The 25,252-nt window shown below is 34.9% G+C and overlaps 1 protein-coding gene across 2 annotated transcripts in view; it reads left to right on the top strand.

The window, feature by feature from the left end:
- HTR1F (5-hydroxytryptamine receptor 1F) overlaps positions 1-25,252 on the top strand; it is a 151,857-nt gene that overhangs the window by 9,113 nt on the left and 117,492 nt on the right. The window contains exon 1 of one of the 2 annotated variants that reach the window (XM_067035368.1): positions 9,981-10,023. The exons of the other annotated variant lie outside the window; for it this stretch is intronic. The gene's annotated coding sequence lies outside the window, so the exon portion shown is untranslated. Of the gene's footprint in view, positions 1-9,980; positions 10,024-25,252 lie in introns of those variants that run through there. 2 annotated transcript variants of the gene reach the window in all.

Raw genomic sequence — 25,252 nt, 5'->3', positions numbered from 1 at the left:
TCGGCCCAGTCTTCTTCCAACTATAGAATATGTTGCCCTTCAACCATAAAATATTTGAGAAAAAACTGCGTCTTCCTCTGGATTCAGTTTTAAGATGAATTTTACCATTTTCATTGTTAGACTTAAAACTGAATTGCAAAATTTGCACTTAAAACGAAAGAATATTTTCTTTCATATTACTCACTTTACAGATATTTACAAATATTAAAATGTGATTTTATTCTAATAACATTTTCCTCATTTTTGAAAACATGTATATATAAAATATTTAAAGAATAAAAATCTCCATAAGTCTATCACAACATTCTCATAGGAATTAAGCCTTATATCAAATTTAAAAATTTTTGTGGAATTGATAGCCAAAATTATATATCTCAGTTCTTATTAATATTTATATATTTTTCATTTGATTACCTATAAGGTTGAATATAATTTTTTAAATTTTGTGGTCATTTGAATTTCTCCTTTTTGAATTATCTGCCAGTGCTTTTTGCTCATATTACCATAGACATGTTTATGTTTTACAAAGCTTTGTCATATGTTGCAAATTTTCCCACTTTGTTAATGTCTTTGAACTTGTGATGGCATAGTCTTTGAACTTGTGATGGCATATAAGTTTGAATTTTATGTGATTAAACATTTTGATTTCTTTTTTTACTTTGGTTTTGGTTTCATGAAACCAGAGGTAAGCTTACAACTTTCCATCCCAAGATCAGTTGGATATTTGTTCATATTTTCCAATTTTAATGATCTTATTCATTTTATATGTAGCTGTAATTTTGATCAAGCTGTAATTATTTTTATATATCATGTGTGATGAATTACTGTCTTGATCTTTATCCTGAAGAGTTAGCCCACTGTCGTAATACCATGCCTTGAAAAGTTGTTCCATTCTCAGAAGTATGAAATATTAAATTTATCAACTACTAGGTGCTTCTGTTTGCAGTGATCAGTGCTGCTAAATTTTTCTCTCTTGATAGTTGCAGCATATTTGCACTACTTTATTATAAATTTTGTAACATTTTTAACAACTATAGGGCAAGGGTTTTAAAAATCACTCTTCTCCAAAATTTTGTTTATTCTTTCCTGTTTGTTCCCTCTCAGTGAACATGGATAATTTTGTGAGATATCAAAAAAGTTAAGATTTTTATTGGAATAACATTTTGAGTAAAAATTAATGTGAAGGACCTGACTGGATTTCCCATGGAGGAATATGATATCTCTTGATTTATTTAGGACTTATTTCATGTTTATCAATAAGGTTTTATAATTGACTTCTTATGGGTCCCATACCTTCTTATTTGGGTTTTTCCTTGGTATTTCATGTTATGGAATATTAATATGAGTGCTAATTATTTCTTATTGCATTTCCTTGTGGTTATGGCTAGTTCACAGAAAAGTCATTTATTTTTATTCACTTGTCTTTTAGTTTGCTTAATTCTTGTTAATAGGAATAGATTTTTAGTTTATTCTGTTGGCCATTAAAAATGGACAATAACACATTCTGAATCTAAAATTTTGGCTATTTCATATTTTAGGCCAAACAAAAGTATATAATTATATTTATAGAGCTGTTCCATTAGAATTACTATATATCATTCTCAATAGTACGAACCAAATAGTGTACCAATGAATTCTAATGTTCCTCTTTGATTTAACATTGATTTTGAAGAAGCTGTTTAAATGACAGGGTTTGGGGTTTTGTAATTAAATATTTTCAGTTGATGCTTATTTTTATTATTATGTTGTGACCAGAAAATGTAGCCAGCATGATTTTTATTTGAGATGCTTTAGTAAGCACTTCTTTTCTTTTTGGTCTACATATGTTTAATTTCTGTAAAATATACTGCACAGTTGAAAAACAGTGAATAATGTGCTGTGTACAACACTAAAATTCATCATTATATTCATCAATCTATATTCTTATGTTATTTTATATGATTGATCTATTATTGATTTATAGAGATCCATTAAAGTCTCCTTCTAGAATCATATTTGTCTATTTCCCATTGGATATCCAACATAAGGTTATTTGTATATTGTGGTGTTTGATTATTGGTCACTTAAAGATATATGATCTTCTAGTTTTCCTATGTGAAATTTATTTTATCTTTTTTTAAATTGAATTCATCTTGTCTTATATTAGCCTTATTGTACTTCCTTTCTTTAGGTTTGCCTAATGTTTGTTGGCTTGAGTCATTTTATATTTGGATTTTTTTTCTTATAAGCAAAATGTTATTAGCTTTTATTTTTACCTAATCTGGATACTCAGTCTGGATATTTTTCCCTTTTAATAGGTGAGTTTACTTAATTTTTTAATAGCTACTATAAATAGAAGGTTTCATTTTACCTGGACCAAACAGTTTTCAGTGTTTTTTCTTCTCTGTTTTGTCAATTCCTTTCTATTTTGTCATTGTCTTTTGACACTGATTGGTAATTTCTTGATTTATTTACTCTTTTTGGAATTATAGCCGAGGAGAGTTGACATATATTCTGTTAGAAATTGGTATTGGTCATTCTTAAAATTCCTTATCATTTCCAAGATTGTGTTTTCTGATAGAAGGTGAAGGGCACAAGTAGTCCCCAAAGAAACTTCTTTCATCAAAATGTTGTCTTTCATTTCATTTGGTGTTACTGTCCTTGCCACAATAAACTTCAGCAGTGCCCAGTCCATACTTGACCAGATCACACATTTCTGGATATTAGGACGCCGCTCAGGGCTCCAAGCAGGCAGAAAGCATAGGAATAATACCTTCCATTCTCACCCATACTTTCTTTTGCCGCTACTCTTTGACCCACATTTATGGTGTGGCAGGTTGCATCTGCCAGCTTTATTTTTACTTACTCCCACAAAAACAGCTTTTATGAATAAGGCAAAATTAAAATTGTTAAATCTCCATTCTCCAAGATTTCAAATCAGATTGAGTCATACTATCTCAAAGAGAAATTCCTAAAATTTTGGCCTGGAAGTTGTCAGGTATCACTAGTTTCTAACAATAGCTCAGTCATTTCCCTCTTTACTGGTTTATAAATTATTTCAGTATGAGCTCAAATGTGTGAGGAATAGTATGCAATCTTGTAAAGCTATTTATTGAGTTGTGGCTTTTGACCCAGTTTATATACTATGTGAAGAAGGATAAATAATAACTTTGCATGGGAATTATTAATTTTAAGAAGCACTTGGCCAGATGTGTATATAATGAACTCTCTATCTGTGATAGATCTTCTGTCAGCTCTTATTGCTTGGGATATTAAAATTTTCTCTTATTTTCCCCAAAATAATATGACTCTCTTTTTTATGTACTCATTGACCATAGACTAGGTATTAGTACATAATCCTGATTTCAGGTAATTCATTAACTTGTTTCTTCTCATAGTTCAGAAAGACTACTCCTTCATACTTCTTACATTCTCAGTTAGGAAATATTTTGAATTATACGTGAACCAATGTCATAAAATTGGGAATTAGCCAATACTCTGGCTCATTGCCTTCTCTACATGATTACCTATATATCTTTCCTTGCAGTTCAATTATTTTCAGGACATTCAATTAAAGTTCTGTCATGAAAAGAAGCATTTCCATAGACAAGCGCTCAAACTACTTAAATGTGGTAGTTCTTGGCACAATTTACCCATTGAAACTGAAATTTTCAAAAGGAGCCAAAAGGAAAGTCTATAAGTAAATAAGGGGGAAAGGGAATTTGATGAGTTTTATTTCATAATAGTGAGAAGTCATTGAAGTGTAAAGTACATGACAATGATATTTCAAAAGTCAATAAATGAAAACTCAACTCTGCAACGTATTTAAGAGCAAAGGGAGAAGATTAATGTTATAATTATAAAAAGATGCTTTTGAAGATTTGGATGAAAGTGTTTTGACTAGTGGTGCTCTGGTAAATATTTAACAACCAGCTGGGGGAGGGAGGGCAAGAGCCCAGATTTGTAAAGTTTGCCGATTTTCATAGCGTAAATACTCCTGACGTGATCAATTTCAAACTACCAATGTGAAGTCACTGAACACAGAATTGGGAAGAAATGTGCCCCCATGACTCTCATGAGCCAGTGGGAGCCAACACCAGCATACTGCTGGTATGGTTTCTGTAACATTTTTTAAAAATTGTTATCAGGCTATGTAAGATCTAACTGGTAAAAATAAAGAATACCTTGTGCCTGGTGGTATGTACTTTCACACTTAAAGTAGTGAATGAGGCAGTGGCCATCATCAAAAAATCTACAAACAATAAATGCTGGAGAGGTTGTGAAGAAAGGGGAACCCTCTTGCACTGTTGATAGGAATGTAAATTGATACAGCCACTATGGAGAACAGTATGGAAGTTGCTTAAAGAAACTAAAAATAAAACTACCATATGACCCAGCAATCCCACTACTGGACATATACCCTGAGAAAACCATAATTCAAAAAGAGACATTGGACTTCCCTGGTGGCTCAGTGGTTAAGAATCCGCCTGCCAGTGCAGGGGACACGGGTTTGAGCCCTGGTCCGGGAAGATTCCACATGCCGCGGTGCAACTAAGTTCATGAGCCACAACTGCTGAGCCCGCGCGCCAAAAAAAAAAAAAAAAAAAAAAAAAAAAAGAGACAATATCTCTTGTTGTAGATTGTATTGTATCACGATACAATTGTATTGTATCACAATATTCATTGCAGCTCTATTTACAATAGCCAGGACATGGAAGCAACCTAAGTGTCCATCAACAGATGAATGGATAAAGAAGATGTGGCACATATATACAATGGAATATTACTCAGCCATAAAAAGGAACGAAACTGAGTTATTTGTAGTAGGGTGGGTGGACCTAGAGTCTGTCATACAGAGTGAAGTAAGTCAGAAAGAGAAAAACAAATACCATATGTTAACACATATATATGGAGTTTAAAAAAAAAAAAAGGTTCTGAAGAACCTAGGGGCAGGACAGGAATAAAGACACAGACGTAGAGAATGGTCTTGAGGACATGGGGAGGGGGAAGGGTAAGCCTAGAGGAAATGAGAGTGGCATTGACATATACACTATCAAATGTAAAATAGATAGCTAGTAAGAAGCAGCTGCATAGCACAGGGAGATCAGCTCGGTGCTTTGTGACCACCTAGAGGGTTGGGATAGGGAGGGTGGGAGGGAGGGAGATGCAAGAGGGAGGGGATATGGGGATATATGTATATGTATAGCTGATTCAATTTGTTATAAAGCAGAAACTAACACACCATTGTAAAGCAATTATACTCCAATAAAGATATTTTTTTTAAAAAGTGTTTCAGACCATAGGACCAGAAACTCATGGGTTTGATTCTCAGCAACATCACTTAATGTGTAATTTTAGTATAATTGCCTACTTTAAGCCTTAATATATTCATCTGTAAAATTCTGAATAATGAAAGCTATTTCACAGACATCTTGTGATGATTAAAAGACACAAGAATGTAGTAGGTATATTAAATAGATAATAATGATTATTTTTCTTCATCTTCCATAAGACTCATTTCCTTCCTTCTGTCCTTATTCATTAGAAATTAGTAAAACGAGGTCAGAATTGCTGTAGTGGATTTAGTAAAGATGTGACAATGCCTCTAGTGTTGACACACCTGTATAGCTACCTGAAAATTGATCTTTTGTAGGAGGGAGAGTTGTTGAGAAATGCAGACACCAGAGGCAGAATTTGGGAAGAATTACCTACATTTGTTTTCCTTTCCATCTTTGACATGTCAAAATAAGCACAAAACTTTGAAGAAGCTATGGGGCAGTGGCACACAGATGATCTTCATTATTCGATGTTGTTGCTTATCATTTTGTGGCCTCTGTGGTGAAAGAAAAGGAAGACAAGGAATATGGAAGGGACATTGGGTTGGCCAACCTGTGGTATTTGCCACAAAAATACAATTTTTAGAAACAGTAGAAATAAAATGTCGTGGGAATTCATGGAAGAAAATAATTTTGGGCTATAATAAACAGGGAAGACTTAAAAGCCTGACATTTAAGAGTAGTATAGGGACTTCCCTGGTGGCACAGTGGTTAAGAATCCACCTGCCAGTACAGGGGATACGGGTTCAAGCCCTGGTCCAGGAAGATCCCACATGCCATGGAGCAGCTAAGCCCATGCACCACAAATACTGAGCCTGCGCTCTAGAGCCTGCGATCCACAACTACTGAGCCCATGTTCCATAACTACTGAAGCCCACGTGCCTAGAGCCTGTGCACCACAACGAAGAGTAGCCCCCGCTCGCCACAACTAGAGAAAGCCCGAGTGCAGCAGTGAAGACCCAATGCAGCCAAAAAGAAATAATATAAATAAAAACAAATTTGTATAAATAAATAAATAAAAGTAGTATAGAAGTTCCCTAAAAAAACAAAAATAGAGTAACCATATGATCCAACAATTGCACTCCTGGGCATATATCTGGAGAGAACTCTAATTCGAAAAGATACATGCACTCCATCGTTCACAGCTGCACTATTTACAATGGCCAAGATAAGAAAGCAACCTAAATGTCCATTGATAAATGAGTGGATACAGATGTGGTACATATATACAATGGAATACTACTCAGCCCTAAAAAAGAATGAAATAATGCCATTTGCAGCAACATGAATGGACCTAGAGATTATCATACTAAATGAAGTGAGTCAGACAGGGAGAGAGACAAATATTATGTGATATCACTTACACATAGAATCTAAAATATGATACAAATGAACTTATTTACAAAATGGAAACAGACTCTCAGACATAGAAAAACTTGTGGTTACCAAAGGGGAAAGGGGGAAAGGATGAACTAGGAGCTTGGGATTACCAGATACAAACTAATATATATAAAACAGATAAACAACAAGGTCCTACTGTATAGCACAGGGAACTATATTCAATATCTTGTCATAAACCATAACTAACACAATGTTGTAAATCAGCTATAATTCAGTTTTTTAAAATCTCCAAAAAATGGTATTTTTCAGGAGTTTGATGAATAGAAATAGTCAGATTTAAGACATATTTGGTGACTCTAAAAAAAGTGAGCTGACACAGAAGTTTAAGAAATTAGTTTTTTTAATTAAAAATGGGTAACTGAATATATTCCAAATGCAGTTTAAACCTAGAGTAGGATCAAGAGATATACTACAAAAGTAGCTTGGTACCATATTAAAAGGTACTGTGAGTTTGCCTTTTATTTCCCATATAATTAACATATTTGAAGATGCAAACACTATATTAGCTACTTTATATATGCTTTTATTTAATTCTCAATACTAAAAATAAAGCATCATCTCATGCTATAGAAGAGGAAACTGCTGCCCAATTATACATGGCAGATCTGAGGTTATACAACTTATTACCAGAGAGACATTGAAAGTTTTTGACTAGGGAGGTAACATGGTAGGAAGTGTAAATTCCTACCTTTCTTTAATATTTGTTAATTAAAATTCTTAACTTTCTGTACAGTAAAGGTATAATTAGCAACTATTGATTACTACAGATGCAGAATTGTTGTTCTTCAAGTAGTAGATGATAATGTCTTAGTCGCTTTCCTTATGAAAGCAAGAGTGACCTCCCTAGCATTTCACTTACCTCTCTCCTCCTTTGCAACATATCACTGAAGGTGCCTTTGCCCTTTCTGGTATAAAAAACAAAGTTATCTAGGTAAATATTTCAGGAACCAACAATCCTCAGCCCTCATCCTATCTTATACTTGGCAATATTTGCTTCAATTTGCAGAAACTACTTCTCTTTTCTAAACTATTTTATTGAGGTAAGATTTACATACAAAAAAGCTGTACATATTTAAAGTGTACAACTTGGTAAGTTTGGAGATATGTGTACATCTGTGAAACCATCACCATAATCTATACCATAAACATAAAACATAAACATCCAAAAGTTTTCTCTTGCTCTCTTTACTATTTTTTGTTATAAGAACACTTAACATAAGATCTATGCTCTTAGCAAAATTTAAATTATACAATACAGTATTATTAAATATAGGCACTGTGCTATATAATAGATCTCTAGGATATATTCATCTCACATAACTGAAACTTCATACCCTTTGACTAATATCTCCCCATTTACCCCTCCCTCTAGCCTCTGGCAACTACCATTCTACTCTCTGCTTCTATGAATTTGACTATTTTAGATTTTTCGTGTAAAAGGGATCATGTATTATTTGTCATTTTGTGACTGGCTTTTTTCACTTAAAGTAATGGCCTCCAGGTTCATCCATGTTGTCACAAATGGCAGGATTTCCTTCTTTTTAAACCTGAATAATATTCCTCTGTATTTGTGTGTGTAAAACACGATTTTTTATGCATTCATCTGTTGATGGACACTCAGGTTGTTTCTTTAGCTTGCTTATTGTGAATAACACTGCAGTGAACATGGGAGTACAGATACCTTTTCAAGATCATGATTTTAATTCTTTGGGTATATACCTAGAAAAGCGATTGCTAGATTATATGGTAGTTCTATTTTCAATATTTTGAGGAATCTTTATACTGTTTTTCATAGTGGCTGCAACAGTTTACATTCCTGCCAACAGTGCACAAGGGTCCCCTTTTCTCCACATCCTCAACAAATCTGTTATCTGTCATTTTGATAATATTTAACAGATATGAAGCAGTATCCCTGTGGGTTTGTTTTGCATTTCTCTAATAATTAGTAATGTTGAGCACTTTTTAATGTACCTGTTGGCAATCGTATGCCTTCTTTGGGGAAATGCCTATTTAGTTCCTTTGCCCATTTTTAAATCAGATTTTGTTTGTTTGCTGTTGAGTTGTAGGAGTTCTTTATGTATTTTGGATGTTAATACTTTATCAGAAATATGGCTTGCAAATTTTCTCCCAATCTATAGGTTGCCTTTTCATTCTGATGATTATTTCCTTTGCTATGCAGAAGCTTTTTAGATTGACATAGTCCCACTTGTCTATTTTTGCTTTTGTTTCTGTGCTTTTGGTATCATCTCCAAGAAATCATTACCAAGATTAATATCAAGCTTTCCCCCTATATTTCCTTCTGGGAGTTTTACAGTTTCAGGTCTCATGTTTAAGTTTTTAATTCATTTTCAGTTAATTTTGTGTATGGTGTAAGGAAGGGTCCAATTTCATTCTTTTATGTGTATATATCTGGATTTACCATCACCATTTATTGAAGAGACTGTCTTTTCCCCATTGTGTATTCTTAGCACCTTTCTCAAAGTCCAATTGACAGTATATATGTGGGTTTTCTTCTGGGCTTTCTATTGTGTTCCATTGGTCTGTATGTCTCTTTTTATGCCAATACCATACTGTTTTGATTACTGTAGCTTTGTAATGTATTTGAAACCAGGAAGTGTGATACCTCCAACTTTGTTGTTCTTCCTAGTTCTATAAAAAATGCCTTTTGGATTTTGATAGGGATCACATTGAATTGTTATATTGCTTTGGATACTATGGACAATTTAAGAATATTGTCTTCCAATCCATGAACACAGGATGTCTTTGCAGTTATTTGTGTCTGCTTTAATTTTTTTTTTATCAGTGTTTTTATAGTTTTCAGTGTGCAAGTCTTTCGGCTCCTTGGATAAGTTTTTTCCTAAGTATTTAATTTTTCTGGATGCTATTGTCAATGGGATTGCTTCCTTAATTTCCTTTATGGAGAGTGTATTGTTGGTTTATAGAAACATGTGATTTCTGTATGTTGATTTTGTATCCTGCAACTTAACTGAATTCATTTTTTAGGTCTAATTTGTGTGTGTGTGTGTGTGTGTGTGTGTGTGTGGAGTCTTTAGGGGGGGTTTTACATATAAGATCATGTCATTTGGAAACAGAGATAATTTTACTTCTTCCTTTCTGATTTGGATGCCTTTTATTTCTTCTTCTTGCCTGATTGCTCTGGCTAGGACTTCAATAATATGCTGAATTGAAGTAGTGCAAGTGAGCATCCTTGTCTCATTCCAGATCTTGGAGGAAAAGCCTTCAGTTTTTCACCACTGAGTATGATGTTATCTGTGGGCTTTTCATATATGGCCTTCATTGTATTGAGGTAAGTTCCTCCTATACTTAATTTGGGGAAAATGTGTTGATTTTGGCAAATGCTTTTTCTGCATCTGTTGAGATTGTTTTGTGACTTTTATCCTTATTTCTGTTAATGTGATATAACACATTGATTGATGTGCATATGCTGAACCGTCCTTGCATCACAGAGACAAACCCCATTTGGTCCTGCCATATTACAATTGTAATGTACTACTGAATTTAGTTTTGCTAATTTTTTTAACATTTTTATTGGAGTATAATTGCTTTACATTGTTGTGTTAGTTGCTGCTGTATAACAAAGTGAATCAGCTATATGTATAAATATATATCACCATATCCCCTCCCTCTTGTGACTCCCTCCCACCCTCCCTATCCCACCCCTCTAGGTGGTCACAAAGCACCAAGCTGATCTCCCTATTCTATGCAGCTGCTTCCCACGAGCTATCTATTTACATTTGGTAGTATATATGTGTCAACGCCACCCTCTCACTTCATCTCAGCTTACCCTTCCCCCTCCCTGTGTCAAGTCCATTTGGTACATCTGCGTCTTTATTCCTGTCTTGCTCCTAGGTTCCTCAGAACCTTTTTTTTTTTTTTAGATTCCATATATATGTGTTAGCATACGGTATTTGTTTTCCTCTTTCTGACTTACTTCACTCTATTTGACTAACTCTAGGTCCATCCACCTCACTACAAATAACTCAGTTTCTTTTCTTTTTTTGGCTGAGTAATATTCCATTGTATATATGTGCCACATCTTCTTTATCCATTCATCTGTTGATGGACACTTAGGTTGCTTCAGTGTCCTGGCTGTTGTAAATAATGATGCAATGAACACTGTGGTATGTGACTCTTTTTGAATTATGGTTTTCTCAGGGTATATGCCCAGTAGTGGGATTGCTGGGTCATATGGTAGTTCACTTTTTAGTTTTTTAAGGAACCTACGTACTGTTTTCCATAGTGGCTGTATCAGTTTACATTCCCACCAACAGTGCAGGAGGGTTCCCTTTTCTCCAGAGCCTCACCAGCATTTATTATTTGTAGTTTTTTTTTTAACATTTTTATTGAAGTATAATTGCTTTACAATTGTGTGTTAGTTTCTGCTGTATAACAAAGGGAATCAGCTATATATATATATATATATATATATATATATATATATATATATATATATATTCCCATATCTCCTACCTCTTGCATCTCACTCCCAGCCTCCCTATCCCAACCCTCTAGGTGGTCACAAAGCAACGAGCTGATCTCCATGTGCTATGCGGCTGCTTCCTACTAGCTAACTATTTTACATTTGGTAGTGTATATATTCCCATGCCACTCTCTCACTTCATTCCAGTGTACCCTTCCCCCTCCCCGGCTCTTCAAGTCCAATCTTTACATCTGTGTCTTTATTCCTGTCCAACCCCTGTGTTCTTCAGAACCATTTTTTTAAGATTCCATATATATGCCTTAGCATATGGTATTTGTTTTTCTCTTTCTGACTTACTTCACTCTGTATGCCAGACTCTAGGTCCATCTACCTCACTACAAATAACTCAATTTCATTTCCTTTTGTGGCTGAGTAATATTCCATTGTATATATAGGCCACATCTTTATCCATTCATTTATCAAAGGACATTTAGGTTGCTTCCATGTCCTAGCTATTGTAAACAGAGCTGCATGAACATTGTGGTACATGACTCTGTGAATTATGGTTTCCTCAGGGTATATGCCCTGTAGTGGGATGGCTGGGTCATATGATAGTTCTATTTTTAGTTTTTTAAGGCACCTCCATACTGTTCTCCATAGTGGCTGTATCAAATTACATTCCCACCAACAGTGCAAGAGGGTTCCCTTTTCTCCACACCCTCTCTAGCATTTATTGTTTGTAGATTTTTTGATGATGGCCATTCTGACCGGTGTGAGGTGATACCTCATTGAAGTTTTCATTTGCATTTCTTTAATGGTTAGTGATATTGAGCATCCTTTCATGTGTTTGTTGGAAGTCTGTATATCTTCTTTGGAGAAATGTCTATTTAGGTCTTCAGCCCAATTTTGGATTGAGTTTTCTGTTTTTTTTGGTATTGAGCTGCATGAGCTGCTTGTATATCTTGAAGATCAATCCTTTATCTGTTACTTCATTTGCAAATATTTTCTCCCATTCTGAGGGTTGTCTTTTGGTCTTGTTTATGGTTTCCTTTGCTGTGCAAAAGCTTTTAAATTTCATTAGGTCCCATTTGTTTATTTTTGTTTTTATTTCCATTTCTCTAGGAGGTGGGTCAAAAAAGATCTTACTGTGATTTATATCATAGAGTGTTCTACCTATGTTTTCTTCTAAGAGTTTTATAGTGTTTGACCTTACATTTATGTCTTTAATGCATTTTGAGTTTATTTTTGTGTGTGGTGTTAGTGAGTGTTCTAATTTCATTCTTTTACATGCAGCTGCCCAGTTTTCCCAGCATCACTTACTGAAGAGGCTGTCTTTTCTCCATTGTATATTCTTGCCTCCTTTATCAAAGATAAGGTGACCATACATGCGTGGGTTTATCTCTGGGCTTTCTATGCTGTTCCACGGATCTAGATTTCTGTATTTGTGCCAGTACCATACTGTCTTGATTACTGTAGCTTTGTAGTATAGTCTGAAGTCAGGGAGCCTGATTCCTCCAGCTCCATTTTTCATTCTCAAGATTGCTTTGGCTATTCGGGGTCTTTTGTGTGTCCATACAAATTGTGAAATTTTGTGTTCTAGTTCTGTGAAAATTGCCAGTGGTAGTTTGATAGGGATTGCATTGAATCTGTAGACTGCTTTGGGTAGTATAGTCATCTTCACAATATTAATTCTTCCAATCCAAGAACATGGTTTATCTCTCCATCTGTTTGTGTCATCTTTAATTTATTTAATCAGTGTCTTATAGTTTTCTGAGTACAGGTCTTTTACCTCCTTAGGTAGGTTTATTCCTAGGTATTTTATTTTATTTTTTTGCAATGGTGAATGGGATTGTATCCTTAATTTCTCTTTCTGATCTTTCATAATTAATGTATAGGAATGCAAGAGATTTCTGTGCATTAATTTTGTATCCTGCAACTTTACCAGATTCACTGATTAGCTCTAGTAGTTTTCTGGCGGCATCTTTAGGATTCTCTATGTATAGTATCATGTCATCTGCAACGAGTGACAGTTTTACTTCTTCTTTTCCAATTTGTATTCCTTTTAGTTCTTTTTCTTCTCTGACTGCTGTGGCTAGAACTTCCAAAACTGTGTTGAATAAGAGTGGCGAGAGTGGACATCCTTGTCTTTTTCCTGATCTTAGAGGAAATGCTTTCAGTTTTTCACCATTGAGAATGAGGTTTGCTGTGGGTTTGTCCTACATGGACTTTATTATGTTGAGGTAGGTTCCCTCTATGCCCACTTTCTGGAGAGTTTTTATCATAAATGGGTGTTGAATTTTGTCAAAAGCTTTTTCTGCATCTATTGAGATTATCATATGGTTTTTATCCATCAGTTTGTTAATTTGGTGCATCACATTGATTTGCATGTGTTGAAGAATCCTTGCATTCGTGGGATAAACCCCACTTGATCATGGTGTATGATCCTTTTAATGTGCTGCTGGATTCTGTTTGCTAATATTTTGTTGAGGATTTTTTCTATCTATTTTCATCAGTGATATTGGCCTGTAGTTTTTTTGTGACATCTTTGTCTGGTTTTGTTATCAGGGTGATGGTGGCCTCGTAGAATGAGTTTGGGAGTGTTCCTCCCTATGCTATATTTTGGAAGACTGAGAATTATAGGCGTTAACTTTTCTCTATATGTTTGTTAGAATTTGCCTGTGAATTCATCTGGTCCTGGGCTTTTCTTTGTTGGAAGATTTTTAATCACAGTTTCAGTTGCAGTGCTTGTGATTGGTCTGCTCATATTTTCTATTTCTTCCTGGTTCGGTCTTCAAAGTTTGTGCTTTTCTAAGAATTTGTCCATTTCTTCCAGGTTGTCCATTTAATCTATATAGTTACTTGTAGTAATCTCTCATGATTGTATTTCTGCAGTGTTAGTTGTTACTTCTCCTTTTTCATTTCTAATTCTGTTGATTTGAGCCTTCTCCCTTTTTTTCTTGATGAGTCTGTGTAAAGGTTTATCAATTTTGTTTATCTTCTCCAAGAACCGGCTTTTAGTTTTATTAATCTTTGCTACTGTTTCCTTTATTTCTTTTTCATTTATCTCTGATCTGATCTTTATGATTTCTTTCCTTCTGCTAACTTTGGGGATTTTTTTTCTTCTTTCTCTAATTGCCTTAGGTGTAAGGTTAGGTTGTTTATTTGAGATTTTTCTTGTTTCTTGAGGTAGGATTGTATTACTATAAGCTTCCCTCTTGGAACTGCTTTTGCTGCATCCCACAGGTTTTGGGTCATCATGTTTTCATTGTTATGTGTTTTTAAGTATTTTTTTAATATCCTCTTTGATTTCCTTAATGAGCTCTTGGTTATTTAGTAGTGTATTGTTTAGCTTCCATGTGTTTGTATTTTTTACATTATTTTCCTGTAATTGATATCTAGTCTCATAGCATTGTGGTCAGAAAAGATAACTGATATGATTTCAGTTTTCTTAAATTTACCAAGACCCAAGATATGATCTATCCTGGAGAATATTCCATGAGTACTTGAGAAGAAAGTGTGTTCTGTTGTTTTTTGATGGAATGACCTATAAATATCAATTAAGTCCATCTTGTTTAATATATCACTTAAAGCTTGTGTTTCCTTATTTATTTTCATTTTGGTTGATCTGTCCATTGGTGACAGTGGGGTGTTTAAGTCCCCTACTCTTGTGTTACTGTCGATTTCCCCTTTTGTGGCTGTTAGCATTTGCCTTATATCTTGTGGTGCTCCTATACTGGGTGCATAAATATTTACAATTATTTTATCTTCTTCTTAGATTGGTCCCTTGATCATTATGTAGTGTCCTTTTTTGTCTCTTGTAATAGTCTTTATTTTAAAGTCTATTTTTTCTGACATGAGAATTGCTACTCCAGCTTTCTTTTTATTTACATTTGCATGGAATATCTTTTCCATCCCCTCACTTTCAGTCTGTATGTGTTGCTAGGTGTGAAGTGGGTCTCTTGTAGACAGCATATATATGGGTCTTCTTTTTGTATCCATTTAGCCAGTCTATGTCTTTTGGTTGGCATATTTAATCCATTTACATTTAAGGTAGTTATCAGTATGTAGGTTCCTGTTACCATTTTCTTAATTGTTTTGTGTTTGTTATTGTAGGTCTTTTCCTTCTCTTATGTTTCCTGACTAGAGAAGTTCCTTTAGCATTTGTTGTAAAGCTGTTTTGGTGGTGCTCAGTTCTCTTAGTTTTTTTGCTTGTCTGTGAAGGTTTTAATTTCTCCATCAAATCTGAATGAGATCCTTGCTGGGTAGAGTAATCTTGGTCATAGGGTTTTCCCTTTCATCACTTTAAATATGTCCTGCCACTCCCTTCTGGCCTGCAGAGTTTCTGGTGAAAGATAAGCTGTTAACCTTATGAGGATTCCCTTGTATGTTGTCTGTTGCTTTTTCCTTGCTGCTCTTAATATTTTTCTTTTTATTTAATTTTTGATACTTTGATTAATATGTGTCTTGGTGTGTTTCTTCTTGGATTTATCCTGTATGGGACTCTCTGTGCTTCCTGGTCTTGATTGACTATTTCCTTTCCCATATTAGAGAAGGTTTCAACTATAATCTCTTCACATATTTTCTCAGTACCGTTCTTTTTCTCCTCTTCTTCTGGGACCCCTATAATTCGAATGTTGGTGTGTTTAATGTTGTCCCAGAGGTCACTGAGACTGTCCTCAATTCTTTTCATTCTTTTTTCTTTATTCTGTCTGTGGTAGTTATTTCCACTATTTTATCTTCCAGGTCACTTATCCATTCTTCTGTTTCAGTTATTCTGCTATTGATTCCTTCTAGAGAATTTTTAATTTCATTTCTTGTATTGTTCATCATGGTTTGTTTGCTCTTTAGTTCTTCTAGGTCCTTTTTAAATGTTGCTTGTATTTTCTCCATTCTATTTCCAAGATTTTGGATTATCTTTACTATCAATACTCTGAATTCTTTTTCCGGTAGACTTCCTATTTCCTCTTCCTTCTTTTGGTCTGGTGGGTTTTTTCCTTGCTCCTTCATCTGCTGTGTGTTTCTCTGTCTTCTCATTTTGCTTAACTTACTGTGTTTGGGGTCTCCTTTTCACAGGCTGCAGGTTCATAGTTCCCATTGTATTTGGTGTCTGCCCCTAGTGGGTAAGGTTGTTTCCCTGGGTTGTGTAGGCTTCCTGGTGGAGTGGACTGACGCCTGTGTTCTGGTCGATGAGGCTGGATCTTGTCTTTTGGGTGGGCAGGACTGCATCCCGTGGTGTGTTTTGGTGTGTCTGTGAATTTATTATGATTTTAAGCAGCCTCTCTGCTAATGGGTGGGGTTGTGTTCTTGCCTTGCTAGCTGTTTGGTATGGGGTGTCCAGCACTGTAGCTTGGTGGTCGTTGAGTGGAGCTGGGTCTTAGTGTTGAGACAGGGATCTCTGGGAGAGCTCTCGCTGATTGATATTATGTGAGTCCAGGAGGCCTCTGGGTGGTCCACTGTCCTGAATTCATGTCTCCCACCTCAGAGGCTCAGACCTGACACCCAACTGGAACACCAAGCCCCTGTCAGCCACACGGCTCTGTGTTACAGCAATGAAACTTCTTAAGATCAATGTGATATCAGGTTTTAAGTACTGCTGAAAGTCTAATGTTAACTTGAAGCCACCATGTAATGCTTGAATGGCTGGGATCCTCTTCCCACTTTCTTGAAGCTTAGAGTCTGATAAGCCTTCCTCTTCCTCTTCAGTCCAGTCTATCTTCCCAGCACTGCCACGTCACCTTTCCAAATCTACTTTTGCTAATGTTTTGTTTAAGAATTTTGCATTCATATTCACCACAGGTATTGGCTGTAGTTTTATTTTCTTGTGGTATCTTTCTCAGGCTTTGATATTAGGGTGTTGCTGTCCTCGTACAATGAGTTTAGAAATGTCCCCTCTTCTATTTTTAGAAGAATTTAAGGAAAATTGGTCTTAATTTTTTAAATGTTTTGTCGAATTCACCTGTGAAGGCATCTAGTCCTGAGCTTTTTCTTTAATGGGAGATTTTTTTTTTTTCTGATGCAGTCCCCTTATTTGATATTAATCTGTTCATACTTTCTATTTCTCATTGATTCAGTTTTGGTCAGTTGTTATGTTTCTAGGAATTTATTTCATCTACAATTCCTATTTTTGTTGTATAATTATTAATAATAGTCTCAAGATTTTTAAAAATTTCTGTGGCTTCACTGTGATGTTTCCCCTTTCATTTCTGATTTGAGTCAGTCCCTTTTTTTCTTGGTTAATCTATCTTAGGGTTTGTCAATTTTGTTGATCTTTTCAAAAAAACAACTTCTAGTTTCATTGATATTTTTTCTTTTTTAAAATTCTCCATTTCATTATTTCTGCTCTAATCTTTATTATTTCTTTCCTTCTGCTAACTTTGGGCTTAGTTTGTTCTGTTTTTTAGTTCCTTGAGGTGTAAAGTTATCGGGCTGGCCAAAAAGTGCCTTCGATTTTTAAGTAAAAATAAAAGACACATTTTTTTCATTTTCAGCAAGAACTTTGTTGAACAATGTATTCACCTTTTGGTTCTACTACCTCCTACCATTTTTCAGGAAACTTCATAATTCCATCTTTCCAAAACTTTTTACCATTTGAGCAAAGAACTGTTCCAGTTGCCTTTTACAGTCTTCCAGGGAATTGAAATTTTTTCCATTAAGAGAATTTTGTAAAGACTGAAATAAATGGAAATCCGAAGGTGCAATGTCTGCTGAATACGGCAGTTGAATCAGAACTTTCCAGCCAAGCTGTAACAGTTTTTGTCTGGTCATCAAAGAAACATGCGGTCTTGCAGTATCCTGATGGAAGATTATGCATTTTCTGTTGACTAATTCCAGGTGCTTTTCATCGAGTGCCACTTTCAGTTGGTCTAACTGTGAGCAATACTTGTTGAAATTAATTGTTTGGTTTTCCGGAAGGAGCTCATGATAGAGGACTCCCTTCCAATTCCACCATATACACATCACCTTCTTTGGATGAAGACCAGGCTTTGGTGTGGTTGGTGGTGGTTCATTTCACTTGCCCCATGATCTCCTCTGTTCCACATGGAAGTACAGTATCCACTTTTCATTCCCCGTCAGAATTTGTTTTAAAAATGGAACATTTTTGTTATGTTTAAGTAGAGAGACACATGTGGAAATATGTTCACGAAAGTTTTTTTCGCTTAACTCATGCAGAACCCAAACATCTAAGCTATTAACATAACCAAGCTGGTGCAAATGATTTTCAACACTTGATTTGGGTATTTTGAGTATGTTGGCTATCTCCCACATGGTATAATGTTAATTGTTCTCATTTGTTGTTTTGATTTGATTGCTATCAACTGCAACTGGTCCACCCTACTGTGGAGCATCATCCAGAGAGAAATCTCCAGCACGAAATTTCTCAAACCACTTTTGACATGTTCGATCAATCACAGCACCTTCTCCATACACTGCACAAAACTATTTTTGCATTACAGTTGCATTCTTACCTTTCTTTAAGTAATAAAGCATAACATGCTGAAAATGTTGCTTTTATTCTTCCATCTTCAATATTAAAATGGCTACACAAAAATTCACCAATTTTGATAAGTCTTTTTTTAAATGCATGCTGATATGACAGCTGTCACATACAATCTAACAAAATTGTTTCGAATGAAGTTAAAGACAACTAAGTGCTACTAGAGCCATCTTATGGAAAAAACCAAACAAACCTTTTGGCCCACCCAATATATAACATAGTAAAAGAATATTAGCTAGTATGAAGCAACATGTTTTACTAGTTTATAAATTCTCCCAAATGATTCAATATTAGTTAATATTTCAACAGAAATTTATGCTTACTATTGACAAACTATAGATTTTAGTAAAATGAGGAAAAAATTAAATATTTAATATGAACAGTTTAACTCAAACTTATTGACCCTGTTTTCAAGGATATTGCACTGATATATAATTTTAATTTTTAATTCTAATATTTTGCTTTTTTACATTTTTATGTACATGTTTGAGTTTCTTTTTGAGCAGTAGAAATACTTTAACCCAGACTTTGAAAAATAGTAATAATGAACAAGTCTAAATCCTAAAATATTATAGACAAAAGCAAAAGAAATGCACATGAGTAAAGATCTCAGTAACACTAGTTTCCTAGAATTATAAACCATTTTAGTATGATTTATGCTCATACGCAAAGAATGGGATGTGTTACATACTGCCATCCCCAAGATGTTGAGAAATATGCAATACAATGGCCACATACCATCAAAGACGCAATTTGATATTTGGAAATGTACTAATATGTTGTTTTAGAGTCACTACTTAATAGCACTTCATAAAATGATCATATTTTTACAATCTTTAAATTCGAAATGTAAATTTTAAGTAATAAATTTGAGAGTTAATAGTGGTACACTTGGTTAAAATCTGTTTCATAAATTTGTTTTTCATATTACTAGTTTTCTATCTTAAAAGGAAATGAAAGGAATGAGCCTAAAATTAAGTGACTAAGATTTGCAGATTTAACCCCTGTAGTAGTATTTATTACCCTATTTATGTTTTTAAAGTTTTGCATGACTATTTGAATATTAACAGGTAAATCAAATTTAAATTTTCTCTCAGGTGATACTAAATATGACTAAATAATAAGTCAGTGTAAGCAACCTTGAACGTGTCAAATAAACCAATTATTTTTCAGTTGAAGGTAATGTCCATTGATTTCCTAACTAACTGATTTAGATAAGTAATAATAGGATTGCTAACCGATAAACCAATCCTTTGGCAGTATTTACATTTTATACCAATAGTGCTTTATTCAACATTTTATTCCTGCCTTAAGATACTAAATAATGAATGATATACACCTTTGGTGCACAGATATTGTTTAAATTCTATGAAAAACGTTATTTGGATTGTTAGATCCACAGGTTTCCTGCATTATGTTATTTTCTTGAAAACCATCATAAAGAATTACCGGAGGGCTTCCCGGGTGGCGCAGTGGTTGAGAATCTGCCTGCTGATGCAGAGGACACGGGTTCGTGCCCCGGTCTGGGAAAATCCCACATGCCGCGGAGCGGCTGGGCCCGTGAGCCATGGCCACTGAGCCTCGCGTCCGGAGCCTGTGCTCCGCAATGGGAGAGGCCACAACAGTGAGAGGCCCGCATACTGAAAAAAAAAAAAAAAAAAAAGAATTACAGGAACTCATGATGAGTTACATTTATATAATATTTATACTTCTCAAAGTACTTTCAAGTATATTATCTTTTTTGATCATCTTATCAAGTCTATGAAATATGAAAGACCAATGTTATGGGTTCCTTTTTTTCATGAGAAATTGACCCCAGGCTACATAGCCAGCAATCTTATGGTGTTCTACCCTTAATTCCACAAAGTATGGAATTCCATTAGCTTATTCTGTATTAAAATGTTAGCAACTTGATGTCCTACACCTGCTAGAAATAATCTTCCCATAAACCTCAAATCCCAAAGTATTCATGATTTCCTTTCAGTTATTGATAACACTAGTCTTGCTTCCCTGTGTAGAGTAAATAATGTCATAAGGGGCAGGTCAGTGAAACCACTGTCCCATGTGTTGGAATTAAATTTACTTCCAGTTTTCTAATTGATTCTCTAATTAAATGTCTGGTAGATATTGATAAATGTTAATTACAAAAAAAAAATCACTTGCCAAATATCTTCATTTGGTATGCATTTGATAATGCAGCTATTATAGTTTATCTACACACATACACACACAACCCTTTTTATTTTCTTTGATTTCTAAACCTGATGTTTCACTTTAAAAAGTGGCTGTTGGTGGAGGAGAGGAAGGAAGGAGGGACTATGGCTGTATCAATACATCAGAGCCAGGAAACCTTTTGGAAGAATAGAAGAGAAATAATTTGTTTCACTCTCTTTTTTTAAAGGAGGGGCTAAGAAAAGAGCATGAGATTAAAATGATTCTGAGCCTTTCACTAACTTCTCACAAGAGCAGGAACATAAAGAGGCAGAATTGTGATCAAAACCAATAATTCAATGTATCACAATTCTCAGATTTAAATGATGAAGAAAAAGAAGTTGAGCATTAGGGAAAAAATGGAAAAATAATGTGGTAAATCAAGGAACTAAAGCAGTAGTGACATGATGGGGGGGGCGGGGATGAAAGTCAGTATGAGTACTGTTTCCAGGAAAAGCCACCACCATTTATTAATTGGTTTGCTAATGGCCAGGAGTGTTTAAAGATGAAAGGAAGGACAGGCCCAAGAACCTGCTGAAGGAAGACAGGGTAGAACCTTAGAAATGTTGCTAAGGGAATATTTGAGGGAGTGAACATGAATTAAGGATAAAGTGAATTAAGATAAATGTTTCTGAAATATCATAAAATATCATATCAGGAAGAAAACCTGCAGAATTTTAGATTTAACAGGTAATCTTCATCATCATCATCATCATCATTTGACAAATACAGTTTTTCTTTTCATTATTTGGAGAAATGAAAATTAACCCTGATGGAATGAGAAATTGGTCTTAGTTCTTATCTCACAATGTTTCTGAGGCTATTTGAAGTATAGTCAAAGTAAAGTATTTTAATCACAGCCACCATTTGTGTTGCTCGGGCTGCTTACTGCCTAGTGTGAGGGCACTGTTCGTAGCTACCCATGCAGCACACAACCAACATACATGCCTCTGATTCTAAGTGTAAAAAAGAAAACAAACTACATTAATAAATGATCTTGGAAGAGTGGTGGATTAGGAGGTATAATGTCTTTGTTCAGGTCATATATCTGCTAGCTCCTAGCTGGATGATATTATTCAAATTAATCAACCTCTTTGAATCCCAGTGTGCTTATTAGCAAAATGGTGATAATAATATTTACCTTCCAAACCTCAAACAGTTATCTGAGTTAAAGAATGTTTCATAAAATTTCAATTTTTCTAGAAATGCACATTATTATTGAAAAGATTAATGCAACCATAAAATAATTGTGTTTCCAAGTATTTGGACTTTAATATTTTTGAAGAGACAGCATGGCATACTATATCATGTAAGCTACAGTACCACAACTTGAAGTATCTGTTTAATAATTGAACTATTTGTTTTTGTTAAATGGATAGTCATAATGTTACCACCTGTGAAAAATATTTTTGTTTATGCTAATTTGTAATTCTAGATTTAGCAATCTCAGTGGTCCCCATTCTCCATAATACATCTTTTAAAAGATTTTTGTTTTCCCAGTGCATTGATTCTCAGTTATGATAGAGAATACCAACAGTTTATAATCTGTAGTAGGTTGCCAGTTTGAGTTAGAGAGAAGTGACATAGAGAGCAGAGGTATTCTGATTCAAGACCCTCTGGTCCATTCATGGTCTACCTTACAAGCTCATCCTCCTTTTCAGGACTTATAGATGTTGGAATGCTCTAGGAGTCTCTCTTCAGCTCTTTTCACTTTACTATCCATTCTCATGTTGTCTCAACTATTCCCATGGCTTTAAAAAATTTACATACAGTTTTCGAGATTTATAGTCCCAGGGCTGAATTCCCCATGACCTAGACTTAGATCTCAAATAGCTCTGCCACATCTTCCTTTGTATGTCTAATCTACATCCATCCTCCTGTCTATCTATCGTCTTCATATGTTACATCTAAGCTTGTTCCTCCCTAGATCTTCCCTATTTTTCTTATAGTACCATAAATCCCTAGTTGCTTAAGGCCAGAACTGTGTCATTCTTGACCCTTTTTTTTCCCCTCTCACCCCCATCCGATCCATCAGCCAGTCCTATTGGTTCTACTCTAACGTATATGCCTTATCCCCGTAAAATGCTACATGATTGGATTCCTGGCCACTATTTTAAGCTCATTTATGTAAAACAGGCCTTTTCATTTATCACTCTTCATAGCACAAATGCCTCCTGGAAATTATATTTATCTGTTGATCTATTTATTGACTCTCTCCCTTATTAGAGAAGGACTTTTTTTCAGTTTTAATCCAAGTTCTGTACCTAGAATGCTACCTGGTACATTGTAGATACTCAATAGTACTTGTGAATGAATTAAATCATAGCCATAGTATAAATCCATCAGTAGAAACAGGCTTGGAATTATGGGAATCAGATTGACAGCTGCACATGACCATCAGTGTGTTAGGTGTGCTTTCATAAACACATTCTTCACTTATGAAACACATTCTTGCCTTTCTTTTGAATACAGAGAGCCAAAAATGTCATATTGATTCAAAGAAATAAATTGTACCTATTTTCAACTCAATATAATTCTATATTCTATAAGAATAAAAGTTCTCAAAACAAGGCAAGGAAAAATTTTTTGTTTTTATTTGAACTGTCCATCTGTCCAACCATCCATCCCTATCTCCTGAATTTTTATATTTAGGAACATATTTTGTCTTTCTTCCCATAGTCAAAAATGATGTTCCGACTCGAAGGTAGTGATCGTAAGAAGTATTATTATGCCAAATTATTCCAAATTATGCAATAGCCAAAGCACATAAAAATATGTCATGGTAATAAATCTGTTTCCCTACTCTTCATAATATCTTATTTGCCCTAACAACTTTTCAGACTATAGCATAATAAATGAACTTTCCAGTGTGATTTGCATATCTCTCACCATAAAAGGAGTGTCTGTTTCAAATCTTAAAGTTGTATTTGATATACTTAAGTGATCTCAAATAATAATCTTCAGAGTTGTCCTGACCTGACTGATAATGAATTTTATAGTCCACCGTAGTGTTCATTTGCCTGGTGTTAATTTGCCGTAGTGTTAATTACCAGGAAATATAAGAAATGTGCTGTTGCAAAATCCCTGATTTCTCTCTTCTGAATTTATTTGAATAATTACTAAAGTATGTCTCTTGTTTTCAGGCAAAATTTAATCTCCTAATCATAGAGCTTGTACCTCCTCCCATATTTTATATGTTGGTTGATTGGACCTTCTTTCATCCAGACACCCAAGCCAGAAGAGTCATTCCTTAATGCTCAGCTCCCCTTCACTTCGTATATCAAATGGGTCACCATATCCTCTCAGTTCTGCTTATAAAATATCTCTGACATCTATTCCCTTTTCTCTAGTGCTGTGACCTCTTTGAAAGATTAACCCATTCGAGCCTCACAGAGTTGTATTGACCTAGCTTCTGACTGCACCACCCCTTCCTCATAAAACCAGAGAGGGGTCAGCTCAGAATCATGTCCTGAAAGGCACTAGGATTTGGGAATGGTTGGTCATCTTGTTACTATACACTCAATTGCAGAAATGCTACTTGAGATAGGAGATTCTACAAAAAGAGTATAAATTGTGATACTAGACAGGCAGGTTTTCAGATTCTGTCTCTTTTATCCACTGCTATTATCTTGGGCAAGTTCACCTCTTTGGAACTTAGTTTAACCATATTTAATTTTGAGTTAATAAATAATTCATACTTCATAGAGTTGTTGTGAAAATGAAATAAGATTATGTATGCTAAATGATATTTCCTGGCATGTGTTGGAATGTCACCATATGTTAGTTCTTATCTTGCATTCTCCTACCACTTCTAGGCATCATCATATGCTATCCAGAGCACACCTGCAGAAACCCTGCATGCTTTCTCGGCCCTCTTGTACTGATATCTTTTGGGTAGCAAGGATTTCTTTATTTCCCTCCAGAATAAGGGAACCTGAGTGAAACTCTGCTCTGTATTAGGGAGCCTGTTTTTATACTTCTGCAAATCCTCATTCTAGAATAGCTGGAAACTATTTCTCTTCCTATTATTTTCTTATTTTAATATGTATCAATGACTGTCCTTAGGTTAAAAGCAAAATTATAGGTTTCTTAGCCTTCTATACTCTATCCTTGTATATTTTTACAAACTCCGCTCTGACACTTATACTTTTTAGCTGCTTAGTCAACCTTTGCCTCATCTCAGGAAGTCAGTTTTTCCTGGCTTAGTGTTCCCATTGCACTTTGATATGTCTCTATAAGCATATATCCTGTCATATTGGTACTTTTTGTATACTATTTCTCTTACCCACTATCATATAAATTCCTTGAATGGATGACAGTACCACAGCACCTAGATTGTGCTTGAAGGTCCATAACTAATTAATAGATAATAGAAGGTGTTACTATCAT

The sequence above is a fragment of the Kogia breviceps genome, chromosome 5 (genome assembly GCF_026419965.1).
Source record: "Kogia breviceps isolate mKogBre1 chromosome 5, mKogBre1 haplotype 1, whole genome shotgun sequence".
Classification (NCBI taxonomy): Eukaryota; Metazoa; Chordata; class Mammalia; order Artiodactyla; family Physeteridae; genus Kogia; species Kogia breviceps.
Note: the sequence above shows the minus strand (reverse complement) of the source record. Positions and strands in the feature narration are given on the sequence as shown.